This window comes from Schistocerca piceifrons, chromosome 2 (assembly GCF_021461385.2).
Source record: "Schistocerca piceifrons isolate TAMUIC-IGC-003096 chromosome 2, iqSchPice1.1, whole genome shotgun sequence".
NCBI classification, from domain to species: domain Eukaryota; kingdom Metazoa; phylum Arthropoda; class Insecta; order Orthoptera; family Acrididae; genus Schistocerca; species Schistocerca piceifrons.
Genome location: NC_060139.1, coordinates 733,467,448 through 733,484,827, shown reverse-complemented (window position 1 = coordinate 733,484,827; position 17,380 = coordinate 733,467,448). Strand labels below are relative to the sequence as shown.

The 17,380-nt window shown below is 46.1% G+C and overlaps 1 pseudogene; it reads left to right on the top strand.

Annotated features, from left to right (window-relative positions):
• Positions 1-16,433: 16,433 nt before the first annotated feature.
• On the top strand, positions 16,434-16,551 carry LOC124778683 (annotated as a pseudogene).
• Positions 16,552-17,380: the final 829 nt, after the last annotated feature.

The window sequence follows — 17,380 nt, the reverse complement described above, 5'->3', positions numbered from 1 at the left end:
AAGATTCTTTGTATGTAGCTCTTTCCGCACAGAGACACAAGAAATTGATACTTTTCATTGACAATACAATAACGGACACACCAACTGTTAACGTTAAACAAGCAGTATTCTTATAAGTAATTAGAATCATGGCTAGTAAGCCCTACATTTCTTTCGACACATTAAAGTATCTTACATGCATAAATGACAAACACGCAGAAGTATCGTCAAAAATAAGTAGTCACTAGCGTAGAGGAATACTCCTACGATATTCGCTTATTGTTTGTCAGCTCCTTATTATATATCGAGTTATGAGTACATTGTCAAGCTGGTATGACTGTGCAGCTGTCCATCTCAGCTGCTATAATGTTAATTTGTACTCCGTTGTAGGGCCACTGTGAAACTGTTTCTTGCAAAGAGGATTACAAATTAACATTATAGCAGTTATATATATAACGGGAATGCAAAAAAAAAAAATCAAAATATTGCGCTGTTTTGAAGTGGCGGTTGCAAAAACTATAAAGAAGCTGATTCTTTTTCTTTTTCTCTTATTCGATTTTTTCTGAGGGGTGATCTTGAGGTGTTAACTCAATCCGATTTTGTAATAACAAATGTTGTACTTCAAGGTTCCGTTGTGCATTTCAACGTTTTCCTCACTTTTAATGCTTTTGCTAATGTGCAAAGCGAACTATTTGAGTTTTGACCCGTGTGAAGGCTCTACTCTTCTTAGCCATATTCCTGTGCTCTGGGAGAAGGTTCCAAACTGGAAGTATTTCGAAAGGGATTACTGTTTCAGAATCACTGGAATATGGAGGTCTAGTATGTGAATGCGTATTGTTATTCTATGAACTCCTTGACTTGTACACTTTTTCGTTTTCGTTGGTAATAAAATTGTAAAACGTATTTTCTTCATTTGATTGATGACACAAATTTTTATGCAGAATAATGTGGAGAAAATGAAGTAGTGTACCAAACCACTTCGATGTGCTAGCTAAAATAATGAAAGGCTACACCTGTTACTGGACGATGCAGTCCAATATGTCATTGAGTTTGACGCACCGCTTGAATTATAAAAATCATTTCTGTAATACACCAAAGCAAGCAGCTAGGTTGGTAATCAGTGATGAGATCACAAGGGGAGCACTTTCGCGCGACCTTGTCGAACGATCTCCTCTGATATTCACCTAGAGTGATCCTTTGATTACACAATCAGATCTTTGTAATGACAAATGTATTGTACTAGAAGGTTGTGCATTTATGTTTTCTTCACTTTTAATTCCTTGTGCTAATGTGTTAATACAAATTTGAACTAGTTTGTTCCTAATACGAGTTCAGTGCCTTAACAACTGCGCCGCCTGGCTGTGTATAGATTCCACCACACTAGATATTAATAAATATGGAATATTTAACTATAGGCTTTGTAATACTTCGAAGGAAAAATTTCTTTTTTAACATCTGACACGTGACATCCGCATTTTGTTCTATTACGCTGTAACATTTCTTTTTTTTTTCTTTTTTTTAATTTCCTCTCTGTGTGTTAAGCGACTCAAATGTCAGTCGCTCTCTACTCGGGCTCAGAAAATTGTCTGGGCAATGTCCACTTGCTCCGGAAGTACCAACTATAGTGGAGGACTGTCAACCTATCCTTCCTCGCACGATCTCGAAAGCACAGGCAGAATACTGCGCTGCGGTCGGCAACGCCTATATAAGACTAGTGTCTGGCGCAGTTGTTAGATCGATTACTGCTGTTACAAAGTGTTTCGTGTGTGGCGTGTGCAGTTGGAGTGATATGGGGCCCTCATATGTCTAGATACGACTCTGACAGGTGACAAGTACGTAAGCATTCTGTGTGATCACCTGCATTCATTCATGCCCACTATGCATTCCGACAGGACAATGTGACAGTTCCACGTCCAGAATTGCTACAGTGTGGTTCCAGGAATACTCTTCTGAATTTAAACACTTCCGCTGACAACCAAACTTCCCAGACATGAACATTATTGAGCATATCTGAGATGCCTTGTAACGTGCTGTTCAGAAGAGATCTCCATTCCCTCGTACTCTCGTGCTCTTCAGAAGAGATCTCAACCCCTCATACTCTTACGGATTTATGGACAGCCCTGCAGGATTCATGGTGTCAATTCCTTCGAGCACTACTTCAGACATGAGTCGAGTCCATGCCACGTTGTGTTGCGGCACTTCTGCGTGCTCGCGGGGGCCCTACGTGATATTGCAGGTGTACCAGTTTGTTTGGCTCTTCAGTGTAGTTCTCTTGTGTGACGACGCGCTCCATCATAGTGGTTCAGTTAGTCGCAAGGCTTGTATTTTCTATTTCTGGATGCACCCCACATTTTCTTCCATCACTTTCTTCAGTACTACGCCTGGATTTAAGGCCATTAGCGTTAAGATGTTAATAAATAGTGAAGCCGGCGTTGTTGCAGATATTATTATACCAGTTCGTTGTCCGTATGGGTCTTAGATGGCCCTCAGTGCTCCTGATATTATTCCCATTTTCTCCTACAACTGGACATCTACTCTAACCTTGTGAACATTGTTTCACAAAATGCAGATATTCCACCACTCTGTATTCAAGCAGCAGAGCTCAAGCCTTAAAATCCTGCACACACCTAACATACCTGTCACTTTCAGGCTAACTAAAGCTCGTATGACAACAAAACTGGGGAAGCGAATCCGACAGTACACGAGACCGAAGAAGAATCGAAATTCGTTTCTGTGTATCTGTCAGTGGGACCAGACTGGAGCTTGTGTCCCAGTCCCCTGTGCAGCTTTAGGTCTGGAACTCTCACTTCGGTCGATGTCTTATCGTCGGCAAGTGGAAAATTAAGAAGCTGTTGTTGGCGCTATGCCTAGTTGCTATGCTCTTACTAGTGCGCATTGTTTTTGAGATTGTATTCGTCTGGCAGCATCGCAAACCGTAAAAGGAATGACACCACCTAGAAATTAATTGAACATTATGAATCGCAACTTTGTTTACAGAAAGTTAAATCGAGAGAATACCACGATCGAGGAAAGCGAGAAGGTACTTACACGTATTAGCACTCCGTCTTCAGGCCACAAGTGGCCCATCGAGACCATCCGACCGCTGTGTCGTCCTCTGTTGAGGATGTGGATAGGAGGGGCATGTGGTCAGCACACCGCTCTCCCGATCGTTATGATGGTTTTCTTTGACCAGAGCCGATACTATTCGGTCGAGTAGCTCCTCAGTTGACATCACGAGGCTGAGTGCACCTCGAAGCTTACACATATAACAGATCAAAAAAGTTAGTAATAAGTTTACTGAGGTCAACGCGTTTTTTTCGGTTCAATTTACTGTCACAGCCACGGTTGAAAATTTTGTCAGCTTCGTCGTAGCATTTGTGCATCACATCTGTACAAGTAAACCAGCACAAGGTCACCTGAGAAGTAACCGGGACGTGTTGAGCGCTCTTTAAGATATTTGTATCATTACCCAGTGCCGTATCTGCCAGTGTAGTCACAGAAGAGTTAGCCGGCCTCGGTGGCCGTGCGGTTCTAGGCGCTCCAGTCCGGAGCCGCGCTGCTGCTACGGTCGCAGGTTCGAATCCTGCCTCGGGCATGGGTGTGTGTGATGTCCTTAGGTTAGTTAGGTTTAAGTAGTTCTAGGTTCTAGGGGACTAATGACCACAGCAGTTGAGTCCCATAGTGCTCAGAGCCATTTGAACCATTTGAACCACAGAAGAGTTACATCTGTTTTAATCGTTCCACGCGGGAAGCAAGCGAAAGTGTTCGGTACAGAATTACTGCCAGACTTGCTGACCATTAAAATTGCTACACCGCGAAGACAAAAAGGAACGAACGTAAAATTCATATGAAGTTTGCTACGTGCTTGGATACGCTGTTGATTAGCATTTCATCACAACTGCACAAAGTATGACAGTAAAGCTATATATATTAAATACACACGGTCCAGCCACAATAATGTGGCCACCTGTCAAAAGTCGGAATAACAACCATCTGCAGCACAGACCACTGCGAGAAGTGCAGGAAGACAGTCAGTGAGATTCAGGAAGGTAACGACAGGGTTATGGTTCCGTGCCTTCAGTGCCGTTGACAGCTGGGCTAAGTTTCTCTGTTGAAAAATCATATGGCTCCAAGCACTATGGGACTTTTTTCCCCTAGACATAGAACTACTTAAACCTAACTAACCTAAGGACATCACACGCATCCATGCCCGAGGCAGGATTCGAACCTGCGACCGTAGCAGCAGCGCGGTTCCGGACTGAAGCGCCTGGAATCTCTCGGCCACAGCGGCCGGCTTCTCTGTTGAGGATGCAAGACGCGAACGGCCCGAACGAGGTGGTCCCACAGATCCTCGATTGCGTTTAAATCCGAGGCGTTTGATGGCCAGGGGTGCCGGTGCTCTTTGAACTACGCACGTACACTACGAGCTGTGTGACACGTTGCATTGTCCTGCTGGTAGATGCTGTCGTGCCGAGAAAGAACAAGGTGCATGTAGGGGTGGACGTCGTCTCCAAGGATAGCTGCACAGTTGTGTTGATCCATTGTGCCTTCCAGAATGCCGAGATCGGCCTGACAATGCCCGAAAGACCCTAATGCTCCCTGCCTAGGCGTGGAGCATAAACGTGATTCATCTGAAGATGCTACCTGTCACCACCCAGTAAACGTCCAGTTGCGGTACTGACGTGCAAATTTCAGCCTTCGTCGCCAATGAGCAGCAGTCAGCACCTGTGCATGAACTAGCCAACTACTGCAGAGCCCATATGCAGCAACGTTCACTGAACGGTCGTTGAAGAGACATTGTTGGTAGTCCATTGGTTCAGTTGCTCAACGGTTGCATGTCTATCCGCCCATACACATCTTTGCAGCCGTCGTTCACGTCTATCATGTATGGCTCGTGGTGCACCATAGTTGCCTCGGCGCCGATTTGGGTAGCACCATTTTGCCATGGACGATATACAGGGTGTCCCACTCAAACCTCCCTGATTTCAAAGACCCAGGGAAAAAAAACACAGAATGATCATATAATACTAACTGTTGGTAAGGCGGGTGCCAGATTGAGATTCATTGGGAGAGTCCTTAGAAAATGTAATCCATCAACAAAGGAGGTGGCTTACAAAACACTCGTTCGACCTATACTTGAGTATTGCTCATCAGTGTGGGATCTGTACCAGGTCGGGTTGACAGAGGAGATAGAGAAGATCCAAAGAAGAGCGGCGCGTTTCGTCACAGGGTTATTTGGTAAGAGCGGCGTGTTTTTTCACAGGGTTATTTGGTAATTGTGATAGCGTTACGGAGATGTTCAGCAAACTCAAGTGGCAGACACTGCAAGAGAGGCGCTCTGCATCGCGGTGTAGCTTGCTGTCCAGGTTTCGAGAGGGTGCGTTTTTGGATGAGGTATCGAATATATTGCTTCCCCCTACTTAAACCTCCCGAGGAGATCACGAATGTAAAATTAGAGAGATTCGAGCGCGCATGGAGGCTTTCCGGCAGTCGTTCTTCCCGCGAACCATACGCGACTGGAACAGGAAAGGGAGGTAATGACAGTGGCACGTAAAGTGCCCTTCGCCACACACCGTGGGTGCCTTGCGGAGTATAAATGTAGATGTAAATTTAGATGTAGATACGACAATGAAAAATGCACCACATTGTAGAACGTCTCAAAGAATTTATTTATTTATCATTAGTACACCTCTACATGTGAACCATTTGTAGCAAGAAGAACATCGAGTCTATATTCAGTTTCTTGACAAGTTCATTGTAACATTCCTTCAGTTCTTATTGCAATCGCATTAGTGATTCGACGTTGCAACGTAGAAATATGGTCCACTTTGGTCGCATACACATGATCCTTCAAGAATCCCCACATGAAGAAATTATGTCGGGTGAACATGGTGGCCGGACAATGGGTCCTCCGCGTCCGATCCAACGATTCAACGATTAGGAAATTTCCTATTCAGGAACTTGCGAACAGCCGTTGACCATTGCAGCATAGCTCCATATTGTTGAAAAATTATGTTGGTTTGCGAGTCTTGTATCGGAGGGTACACAAACTGCTCCAACATGTTCACATACACTGACCCATTCACTGTTTGTTCCGTAAATAAGAACGGCCCAAAGATCCTGTCATGCATTAGCCCATACCAGACGTTTAGTTTAGAGCTATCACGAACATATTCAATGACAACGTGCGGATTTTGCGAACCCCAAATCAGTACATTATGCCTATTAACCCTTCCTGATAAATGTTGCCTTATCTAAGAATAAACATCTTTCCAGGAAGCTGGCATCCATATCAATATGGTGCCGCATATCCGCTGCACATTGTTGTCGGCGCGGTTTGTCGTTCGGCGTTAGATGTTGCAGAATTTGCACTTTGTAAGCATACATACGAATACGCTGGTGAACTACCCGATGCAATGTTGATCGAGGTGCATCAAGTTGCCTAGATGCTTGACGAATTGACTTGCGTGGGCTTCTGAGAAAGATTTGTTTGATGTCCTCCACTGTCTCTTCTGAAACTCCGTAACGTTCACTGCCAGAAAGTTTCAGAACACTTCCTGTTGGCAGAAACTTCCTATACAAATCCTTAATTGCTTTCACATCAGGTGGATCACATTCATACACACGGTGATAATTTCTTTGCACAATAATCGGCGGTTTTGTTTTTGCAAACCACACCACTGCTTGCGCGCACTGCTGTGGAGTCGCCATTTTCACTTCATGCGACCATGCTGCACTCTGGCGACGATACTTTGCACTTCTGATGCTGGAATATAAATTCTTTGAGATGCTCTACCAATGTGGTGCATTTTTTACTGCCGTGTCTACTATGGTTTTTCTCTCCTGGGTCCTTGAAATCAGGAAGGTTCGAGTGGGACATCCTGTACTTTAATCACGGCGGCATGCACACAGTTTATAAACATAGCCGTTTCGGAAATGCTTCCACCACTGGCCCGAATGCCAGTGATTATAAATCGCTTCGTATCCGCATTACGACAAGGACTGCACTGTTCTCTACGTTCCACAACGCGCTTAATATACTCTACACTGATAGTGCTGCCGCCTGGGATCAGTGAGTGGTTATTGAACGTTGGTGTCGCACATAAGCGATGATCACTTTAATGTGACAGGACCGCGTATAAGGAGAGCTTGCAAGAGAGTTTCTCACTCATAAATCGCATTTGAACGTTGTTTGTTCGTGAGAAGATCGTGTTATGCCTCGTTTCAGAAAAAGAAACGTCTACCAGTTCGTGAGAGGTAGAATCGTGAGCTGTCGAGAAGGCGGTTGATCATTCTACGGTACTGCTTCTCGCCTTGGCCGCTATCAAACGATCGTAGTATATATGTGGAACTGATGGGTGCGGGGCGGCCATACTGAACGCCGTGTAGAATCTTAGCTGCCCTATACGACTAGCGTCCGAGAGATCAGACATATCGTCACATATTTGCCAGGAGGTGGACTTTACTTCAGGTAGACATGTATCCACACGACCAATGCGATGTCAGCACGGTGACCTTTGTTGCAGTTTACCTTCACGTAACAAAGGAGTGTGGCGTGCCGACTATGGTGCTCCCAATGACAAGCACTGTGTACAGGAATAGCACAACATCGTCTTTTAAGGCGAGCCGCGGTTCTGCGTTCGGCATCACGAGGGATATATCTCTGAGTGGAGGTTCCAAGGAAATCAAATGTTGCCAGATTGTATTTGTCATCATCATACAGCACCCGAGGTGTCACACAGCCGTTAATTTTGTCAGCAGCCGCTACATTTCTGACGAGATACGGCCAGTGTCAATGCCCTATATGCGAATCTACCTGACGTTATCTTTCAACAAGATAACGGAAGACCACATTTTGTCAGTCGTGTCCTGATCTACAGAATTTTTCTGTCGTTACTCTGGCCAGATGTCTCACCTATTAAAAATATCTGGTCGTGGGCTGTCGAGAGATTGGCATGGCACCCAGCCGAGTTAGAGCCACAGTTACTGCCACAGGTGGCTGCTCTGTGTACTAAATTTCACCTCTTCTGTTAGACATAAATCTCCTAAAAAATGAATCTGTATTCTTCCTAATATACTGCATACACAGGATAAATGAAAGTGGAAATTTACTGGCCCGCAGTGGGTTTACGTGTGCCCTGGACTCTGGTGCTGTGCCTGTTGCAGCTTTGTGTTACTGGTGTGTACCTTTCCTCGAGGCCCTCCAATTCATCAGTAACGGGCAGTCGGCAGTCTGCAGCGCTGGCGCGTGCCGCCGGCCTAATGCCAAAGGTGGCGCTCCGGCCGCCCAGGAATGCGGCTGTCCTCTCGCTGCGCCGCCCCTACCGTAACGACGTATTATACCATTCTGCGTAGTACACCCAGCCAGAGGTCCGCGGAACAACCGCTGCGCCTGGAACCATTACCTACAGGCATCTCTGTAGTCATCTTGTCTGTTCATAGTGCTGAGAGCGTCCCGGCCTCCTGAAGGTTGTAATAGCAGCTGTTTCAACAGGATCAGCAAAGACTGATAGAGGGTAGTAAGTAATTGGATTTTAATTGATACATTTTCCCTGTAATAAGAATGCTGCTTTATTTCGGATGACGGCACGTGAACTGTTAAGACCATTCTGGAGTCTTTTTTTTTTTTTTTTTTTTGTGAACTCCTAACTCACACCGAAGTTGTTAATGAGAAACGTTTAAGCTGCCCATTTGGCTGGCTATAACTAGCAAACATGGAGTACATACATACTGATTTATGGCACTTTATAGATATTGCTGCTAGCAGAAGACTTCATAATGAGATCCAGTTCTTTCAGAGCGTTTTTGCTGCAGCAGTGTACGTTTCGGACAGCTTCATCATCAGGAGTTCAGTCGTTATGTAAGGATTTTTATTGCGATGTCGACACGACAGAGACGTGCAAGTGTAAATTTTGCAGATTTATGTTGTGTATTATATCACAATGAAGTACGCTAAATTTCACATGTTGGGTGCACTGTTACAACTGCATGTTGACCGAGTTTTGGCGGACTGAACAAGCGTCACTGCTTCGTTCAGAGTTGTAGACAAACAGCACTCTCCTGAGCTGCACTCACAATTGAAGTTTACCTTTCCCTCTGTTGCAGAAATCGTAGTGAATAAGACTTTCCTGTAGTGAAAAGAGTGTTGATAAACAAGTTCCCTATTTAAATGAATAAACTATGCACATGACGAGCTTACTGCAGAACGTTTTTGAGCATTTTATATAAACGCGTGAATGTGCAGGGTGGAAGACATAGAGAAGCTTTACATACCGTCGATCACAGTTGGAGCTGCCTTATCCACTACGGGTAGTCGAACTAGAATGTAAAGACGAATGTCGTAGAACAAAGGAGCAAAAGTGTTGATACAATGTGCAACACACGGCGACGGACACGAATGTATTTACCGATTCAAGGACGTGGGTATTAGATTCGGCGCAAGTGGAGGATATCTGAGCACTGTGTGATACAAATTGACTTTCGAAGAGAAGGCAACGCAGATGCAAACTGCTGGAGATTTTACTGATACGTGTGATAAGGATTTCTACTTTTTTTTCAAATTGTCGCAGGAGTTGAGACCTGTCGCTAGCAAATCGATTCATAGTACAGGCGACAGTCGATGGAACGGTGTTCATGCTCATTATGTTTACAACATGGCAAAATTAGTCGCCTTCCGATCAGGGTCTAAACAATATAGAGCACTTTCTTCAACACTGCCACGAATGTCAGGAAGTCGAACCTGAAAGTCGAATATGAAGCTGTCTAGCACGTTGAGCCAGAGTGAACAGCACAGTATAGTGGAGTCAGGTTAGTGCCGGACTGGGACCCGAACCCGAATTTCCCTCTTTACGCGAGCAGTCACCCTAAACGCTTCGCGTATCTGTGCACGAATCACGGCCAAACCCGACCTATCATATGTTGTCCATGTGTCACAACCTGCACTCCTACGTTACGTATACTCCCTTCCAGGGAGGACATATTTTTTAAGAGTCGAGGGTCTGGTATTAGGGAATAAACACGAAATAGCTGATTCTGAGTTATTAAGAATACGATTGAATGTCCGGTGCAGTGTTCCTTCGAACACGCATACATGTCCGATGAATATTGGTCTACTTCTTAATAACACAGGCACTGCTGTTTCGTAAAGTGGAGTCGGACACAATACCCGGTCACTTGTTTCGATCGTAAGAGCAACTTGCTTGCTGCTCTGCAAAGCCAATCGTGTAAGGTTCAAATGGTTCAGAGCACTATGGAACTTAACATCTGAGGTCATCAGTCCCCTAGAACTTAGAACTACTTAAACATAACTAACCTAAGGACATCACACACATCCATGACCGAGGCAGGATTCGAACCTGCGACCGTAGCGGTCGCGCGGTTCCAGACTGTAGCGCCTAGAACCGCTCGGCCACACCGGCCGGCAATCGTGTAAGGGAAACATTTTGTATACATGGCCACAACCCAGATACGAACAACATCAATGCTTGATTGATTCCAAAATAAGCATTCACTGACAATTTCCGACTTCTCCTAGAAAATGTATGGTGGTCAGTGAAGATTACTCTAAAGATGAAGGAGCTATTTTGTTTGAACCCGCATTTTTTGTTTTATTGTGCCACGAGCCAGATTTTCAGACCACTACAGTGTCGGCAGTTTGCTTCGACGGCGTACGGAAACGGTACGGGTGAGCCCTAACAAGTCGGAGTGTTAGTCATGTGCGTCCGCGCTGTCGAGTGATGCGACAGTTGTTTTTTGTGGAGCTGCGTGCTCTTAGTGCCCTGCTTTACGGCCGGACTCGCGCCGTTGGCGGCTGCGTGGCGGACCTCGCCGGACAAAGCGAAGCCTCCGGGACAGAGACAGCCCGTAATGGCGGCTGCTACCTGCAGAAGGACGCCTGGTCTGCGTAATCACACGCGCCCGCCCTGACCACTCTGCGAACGCCGCCCTGCGACACTCGCTGCCGGTGCGGAGCTTGCAGACCACGCGATAGCCGCTCAGCCATCATGCGTAAATCACTTACACCTGTTCTGACGTCCTAAGCCTGCTTCGTTGGAAACACGACAAATAAAAAAACCCTTTTTGCTGATGACTATTCTTAATACAGGATCATAAAAGAAAATGATTAATGATATTCTTACTGCAAATGAACTTGCAATTGCTAAAGTACACACTTCGTCCGGTTTTGTTGTTCTTCTTCTTCCCTTCAGGAAGTAGGCGAAGTTGTCTGTTACGGTACCCATCGATGGTGGGGTCTTCCTCTAACTCTTCTTCCATGCCACTTACAACTTCTAACCGTTAAGGGGAGCCTGTCATTCTCCATTCTTTCAAGGTGTTCGTGCCCCTTTCTCCTATAATCTGGAATTTTATCAATTAGACTAAAAATTTGTAGTTAATCTCTAATATTTCGATTCCTTAGTCTGTCTTCTGTTGCACAACTTTTAATGCCTCTTAGGAATTTCATTTTTTGAGCCAGAATACTGGTGTCTTGCTTTTTGCTAATCACTCAGGTCTCGCTTCTATAGAATAGCGTGGGGACTGCAACTGTTTTCTAGAATTTAATTTGAATATCTTTCCTAGTTTTGTTTCTAAGGTTTCTGGTAATTTTTTCACATTCCCGGAGGAATTGACTAAGCTTAGTTTTTATATCTTTGCTGTAGCAGTGTGCCACCTCACACTCAAGGTAACTGAAGTTGTTTACTTTCTCTAAAATCTCCTGATTTATTACAATTTTGATTCTAATGTGCTCTTTCCCCATGAAGGCCATTATTCCACTTTGGTATTGCATGATATACACCACCACGAGATGCATTTTATCAGTGCAAGACAATAAACTCTATACATACGATTTTGCAGTGCTTGCGTTATTCCGGAGAACCATATAATGTTCCATGCATGTATGTCCGAAGGAACATTACATCGCAATTGGGAATAACACAGGCAGTGCAATATCGTATTTATCAGCTGACACCGGACAATCGACTTTCAAGTAAATAGTCCCTCCTGTACGGGAATATATATATAATGGGTGTAGGAGTACAGTTTATAGGACGACGGTTCAATCCCACGTCCGGCCATCCTGATTTAGGTTTTCTCTGATTTCTCTAAATCGCTCCAGGCAAATGCCGGGATGGTTCCTTTGAAAAGGCACAGCCGACTTCCTTCCCCGCCCTTCCCTAAGCCGATAAGACCGATGACCTCGCTATTTGGTCTCTTCCCCCAAACAACCCAACCCAACAGTTTATAGACACGTGGTTGACGACATACGGAAGTTTGGGCCGGCCATGAGTCGTGCCCGTACGGCCAAATGTTAAGGCGACCGCTCACCATAAGCGGGAAATACGGGTTGTCCATTCTCGCGACTGTGAATACATTTCATTTACACTACTGGCCATTAAAATTGCTACACCACGAAGATGACGTGCTACAGACGCGAAATTTAGCCGACAGGAAGTAGATGCTGTGATATGCAAATGATTAGCTTTTCAGAGCATTCACACAAGGTTGGCGCCGCTGGCGACATCTACAACGGGCTGACATGAGGAAAGTTTCCAACCGATTTCTCATACACAAACAGCAGTTGACCGGCGTTGCCTGGTGAAACGTTGTTGTGATGTCTCGTGTAAAGAGGAGAAATGCATACCATCACGTTTCCGACTTTGATAAAGCTCGGATTGTAACCTATCGCTATTGAAGTTTAAAGTATCGCGACAATGCTGCTCGCGTTGGTCGACATCCAATGACTGTTAGCAGAATATGGAATCGGAGGGTTCAGAAGGGTAATACGAAACGCCGTGATGGATCCCAACGGCCTCGTATCACTAGCAGTCGAGATGACAGGCATCTTATGCGCATGGCTGTAACGGATCGTGCAGCCACGTCTCGATCCCTGAGTCAATAGATGGGGACGTTTGCAAGACAACAACCATCTGCACGAACAGTTCGACGACGTTTGCAGCAGCATGGACCATCAGCTCGGAGACCGTGGCTGCCGTTACCCTTGACGCTGCATCACAGACAGAAGCGCCTGCGATGGTGTACTCAAGGATGAACCTCGGTGCACGAATGGCAGAACGTCATTTTTTCGGATGAATCCAGGTTCTGTTTACAGCATCATGGCGTTCGCATCCGTGTTCGGCGACATTAGCGGTGAACGCACATTGGAAGCGTATATTCGTCATCGCCATACTGGCGTATCACCCGGCGTGATGGTATCGGGTGCCATTGGTTACACGTCTCGGTCACTTCTTGTTCGCATTGACGGCACTTTGAACAGTGGACGTTACATTTCAGATGTGTTACGACCCGTGGCTCTATCCACCATTCGATCCCTGCGAAACCCTACATTTCAGTAGCATAATGCACGACCGCATGTTGCAGGTCCTGTATGGGCCTTTCTGGATACCGAAAATGTTCGACTGCTGCCCTGGCCAGCACATTCTACAAATCTCTCACCAATTGAAAACATCTGGTCAATGGTGGCCGGGCAACTGGCTCGTCACAATACGTCAGTCACTACTCTTGAGGAACTGTGGTATCGTGTTGAAGCTGCATGGGCAACTGTACCTGTACACGCCATCCAAGCTCTGTTTGACTGAGTGCCCAGGTGTATCAAGGCCGTTATTACGGCCAGAGGTGGTTGTTCTGGGTACTGATTTCTCAGGATCTATGCACCCAAATTGCGTGAAAATTTAACCACATGTCAGTTCTAGTATAATATAATTGTCCAACGAATACCCGTTTATCATCTGTATTTCTTCTTGGTGTAGCAATTTTAATGGCCAGTAGTGTATGAACTCGATATATTCCCCCAAAATTTTGGAAGCACTTAATAATGACATTATATTGGGAAAAAGTTATATTCTGCGCTTTTAGATTCATTTACACTATCTATTCAAAAGTGTGTGGACGCCCCTATTAAATACGGAACTGAGCGCTAAATGTCATGCGAATCAGACACCCCACAGTAAAAGAAGAAGCACTGACAGCAGAGCGGGTCTGTCAGGAGAGGTCAGTGACTTCGAACCTTTTTTACGCTGTGCCCAAGTTAACTACTGATGATGTGATCGTGAACTGGAAACGCGAAGGAACAAGCATAGCTAATTCAGGATCGGGCGTAGCTCATGCACCGATGGGCATTGACCGTCGAGGACTGCGGAGGGTGACTATAAAATGTCACGTGAAATCAGCGGGAAGAATCATTCGCGAGTTCCAAATTGCTACCCGCACTCCAACCAACACAAAGTACTTAGGGAGTTCAAAAGAATGAGGTACAGTGGTTGTGCATCTCCTCATAAGCCCCACATTTTGTGGTCAGTGATAAACTATGCTAGGGGAGGCGTAAAGGCAACGACCTTGCCGCAGTGGCTACACCGGTTCCCGTGAGATCACCGAAGTTAAGCGCTGTCGTTCGTGGTCGGCACTTGGATGGGTGACCATCCAGGCCGCTATGCGCTGTTGCCATTTTTCGGGGTGCACTCAGTCTCGTGATGCCAATTGAGGAGCTAGTCGACCGAATAGTAGCGGCTTCGGTCAAGAATACCATCATAACGACCGGGAGAGCGGTGTGGTGACCCCATGCCCCTCCTATCCGCATCCTCCTCGGAGGATGACACGGCGGTCGGATGGTCCCGATGGGCCACTTGTGGCCTGTAGACGGAGTGGAGGGGTTGGGGAAAGATCGGCGCCATTGGATATTGGATGACTGGAAACGAGTGATTTGGAACTGGTGAGTCACGCTACACCCTGTGGCATTAACTTGGCCTCATGTGTAGTGCCAACAGTGAAGTACGAAAGAGGGGGCGTTACAGTGTGGCAGGTACCGACAGAAATGTGGAGCCATGCTGAATCCTGCTCCGTGGCCAGTTGCGCTGGGTTTCTCGGTTGATCATCCATGGCACGAACAGCGCAATCGAGGGTGTCCCACAGATTCTCGACTGGGCTTAAATCCGGGGAGTTTGGTGGCCACAGGAGTGAGGTGAACCCATCCTGGTGCTCTTCGAACCACGCACTTACACTGTGAGCTCTATGACGCGTTGTATTGTCCTGCTGGTAGATGCCATCGTACAGAAGAAAAATCAGATTGCAAGTGGTGGTGGACACGCTCCCCAAGGATAGATGCATCCTTGTGTTGATTCATTGTACCTTCTGGAATGACGCGATCACTCAGGGAATGCCACGAAAACATTCCCCACTCCATAAAGCTGCCTGCTCTGGCTCCAGCCCTCCGAAGATTGCTACAGGGCCGTCCACGCCAACAGCCATTTGTCTGATGGAGAATAAAACATGATTCATCTGAAAAGGTTACCTGTTGCCACTCAGTGACAGTATTCCCTTCCAAATTCCAAGCTTCGTCGTCGATGAACAGCACTCAGTATGAGTTCATAAACCAGGTGCCTGCTGCAGAAGCCCATCTGCAGTAACGTTCGCTGAACGATCGAGGAAATCTGGAAATTTGTGGTAAGATCTTATGGGACCAAAATGCTGAGGTCATCGGTCCCTAAGCTTACACACTACTTAATCTAACTCAAACTAACTTACACTAAGAACAACACACACACCCATGCCCGAGGGATGACTCGAACCTCCGACGGGGGGAGCAGCGCGAACCGTGACAAGGCGCCCAGACTGCTCGACTACCCCGCGCGGTACGATCGAGGAGAGCCTATTGGTAGCCCGTTGGTTCATCTCGGCGCTCATTTGCTCAACAGTTGCCTGCCTGTACACATCCCCGCATCTGTTGTTCGCCGCTGTAGTTTGTGGCCCGTGCACCACGCTTGCCTCAGCGCCAGTTTTGGATAGCGCCATTTTACAGACTTAGCCATTTCGGAAATCGTCCCACCCTTTTCCCGAAAGCTAACGATCATGCCTTTTTGGACGTCAGATAAATCGCTCCGTTTCCGCATTGCTGACAACTGCACTCTTTACCGCGTCCCTCCGACACGCTTTATATACACTCCATTGGTTGTGTTACTACCTGCGATCTGTCAGTGTGAATTGCACAGTGACATCGAACATTAATGTGTCTGGACCGTCTATTCCCACGTTGACACCCAATCCCCTCCACCCCTTGTTTATAACTACGACGTATGAGCGAGTCTTGACCGCCGAGCAGCGAGCACTCGGGGGTTTGTTATCACAGTTACGACGAGGCCGTTGTGGGAGGGAAGAGCGCTGTTTTACTCCATTTCAAAACATTTTTCACACAAACTAAAATATCATACATCGTATCGTAAAAATGTGTGTCGCTGACGCTAATGTATTGCTTACCAACGATCCATCTGTTAAAATACCATGCATACTTAAATTCAACATTAAATAGCAACGTGGTAGTAAGAAATTATTCTTGTGTAGCATTACGAGCGCTCGAACACGTACCTAAGCACGTGACTCACTTTCCCTACCCCCACCTCCCTCATGTGATTTATTCCAAATTCGGCCGCCGGTAACGATCTGGAGGCAACGGCCTTGCCGCAGTGGCTACACTGGTTCCCGTGAGATCACCGAAGTTAAGCGCTGTCGGGCGTGGGCGGAACTTGGATGGGTGACCATCTAGGCCGCCATGCGCTGTTGCCATTTTTCGGGATGCACTCAGCCTCGTGATGCCAATTGAGAAGCTACTCGACCGAATAGTAGTAGCTCCGGTCAAGAATACGATCATAACGGCCGGGAGAGCGGTGTGCTCACCACACGCCCCTCCTATCCGCGTCTTCCACTGCGGATGGCGCGGCGGTCGGATGGTCCCGATGGGCCACTTGTGGCGTGAAGACGGAGTGGAGTGGTAACGATCTGGAATTATACATACATACCTGTCTGCATTTGAAGTTTCAAGTATTTCTGAAGAGGCATCTAAGGTGAATCTACCACACAAATCTGGCGTTTAGAAAATTAGATTCCAGACTCAAAAGTTATTGTGAGAATCCCAAGGAAGTGTTATGGACACAGAAATAAAGTTGGCTAAAAACCCTCATCAGACCAGTGCTTAAGTATTGCTCATCGGTCTGGGAAGAAAATAAAGAAGAGTTTCATGATTCAACATATGTTTGTGCACATCTTCATGACTTATCTGACTAAAAAAACTGCAAGAGGCATTGTATATCTCCCAGCCCTAACTCATTTCAGAGAGCTAAGTTTCCAAAACGCGTCTAAGAAACGTGCTACTGTCCGCGGCTGAAAAGTATGCACGCGACAGGTATGCGGCAGCCAGTCGAGTAAGCATCGTGTCGTAGTCTACAGCAATATAGTATGCGCTGTTCTAAAACATTGTCTTTCGTGTTAGCGTTCCAACATTTTGTGACATTTGCTTACATGAAAGCTACGTAAGTATACTAACACTTTCAGACCCTCTGGCTACGATTGTGTACATCAAATTTTACTATGTGTTAGCTGCACCAGAAGTATTTTT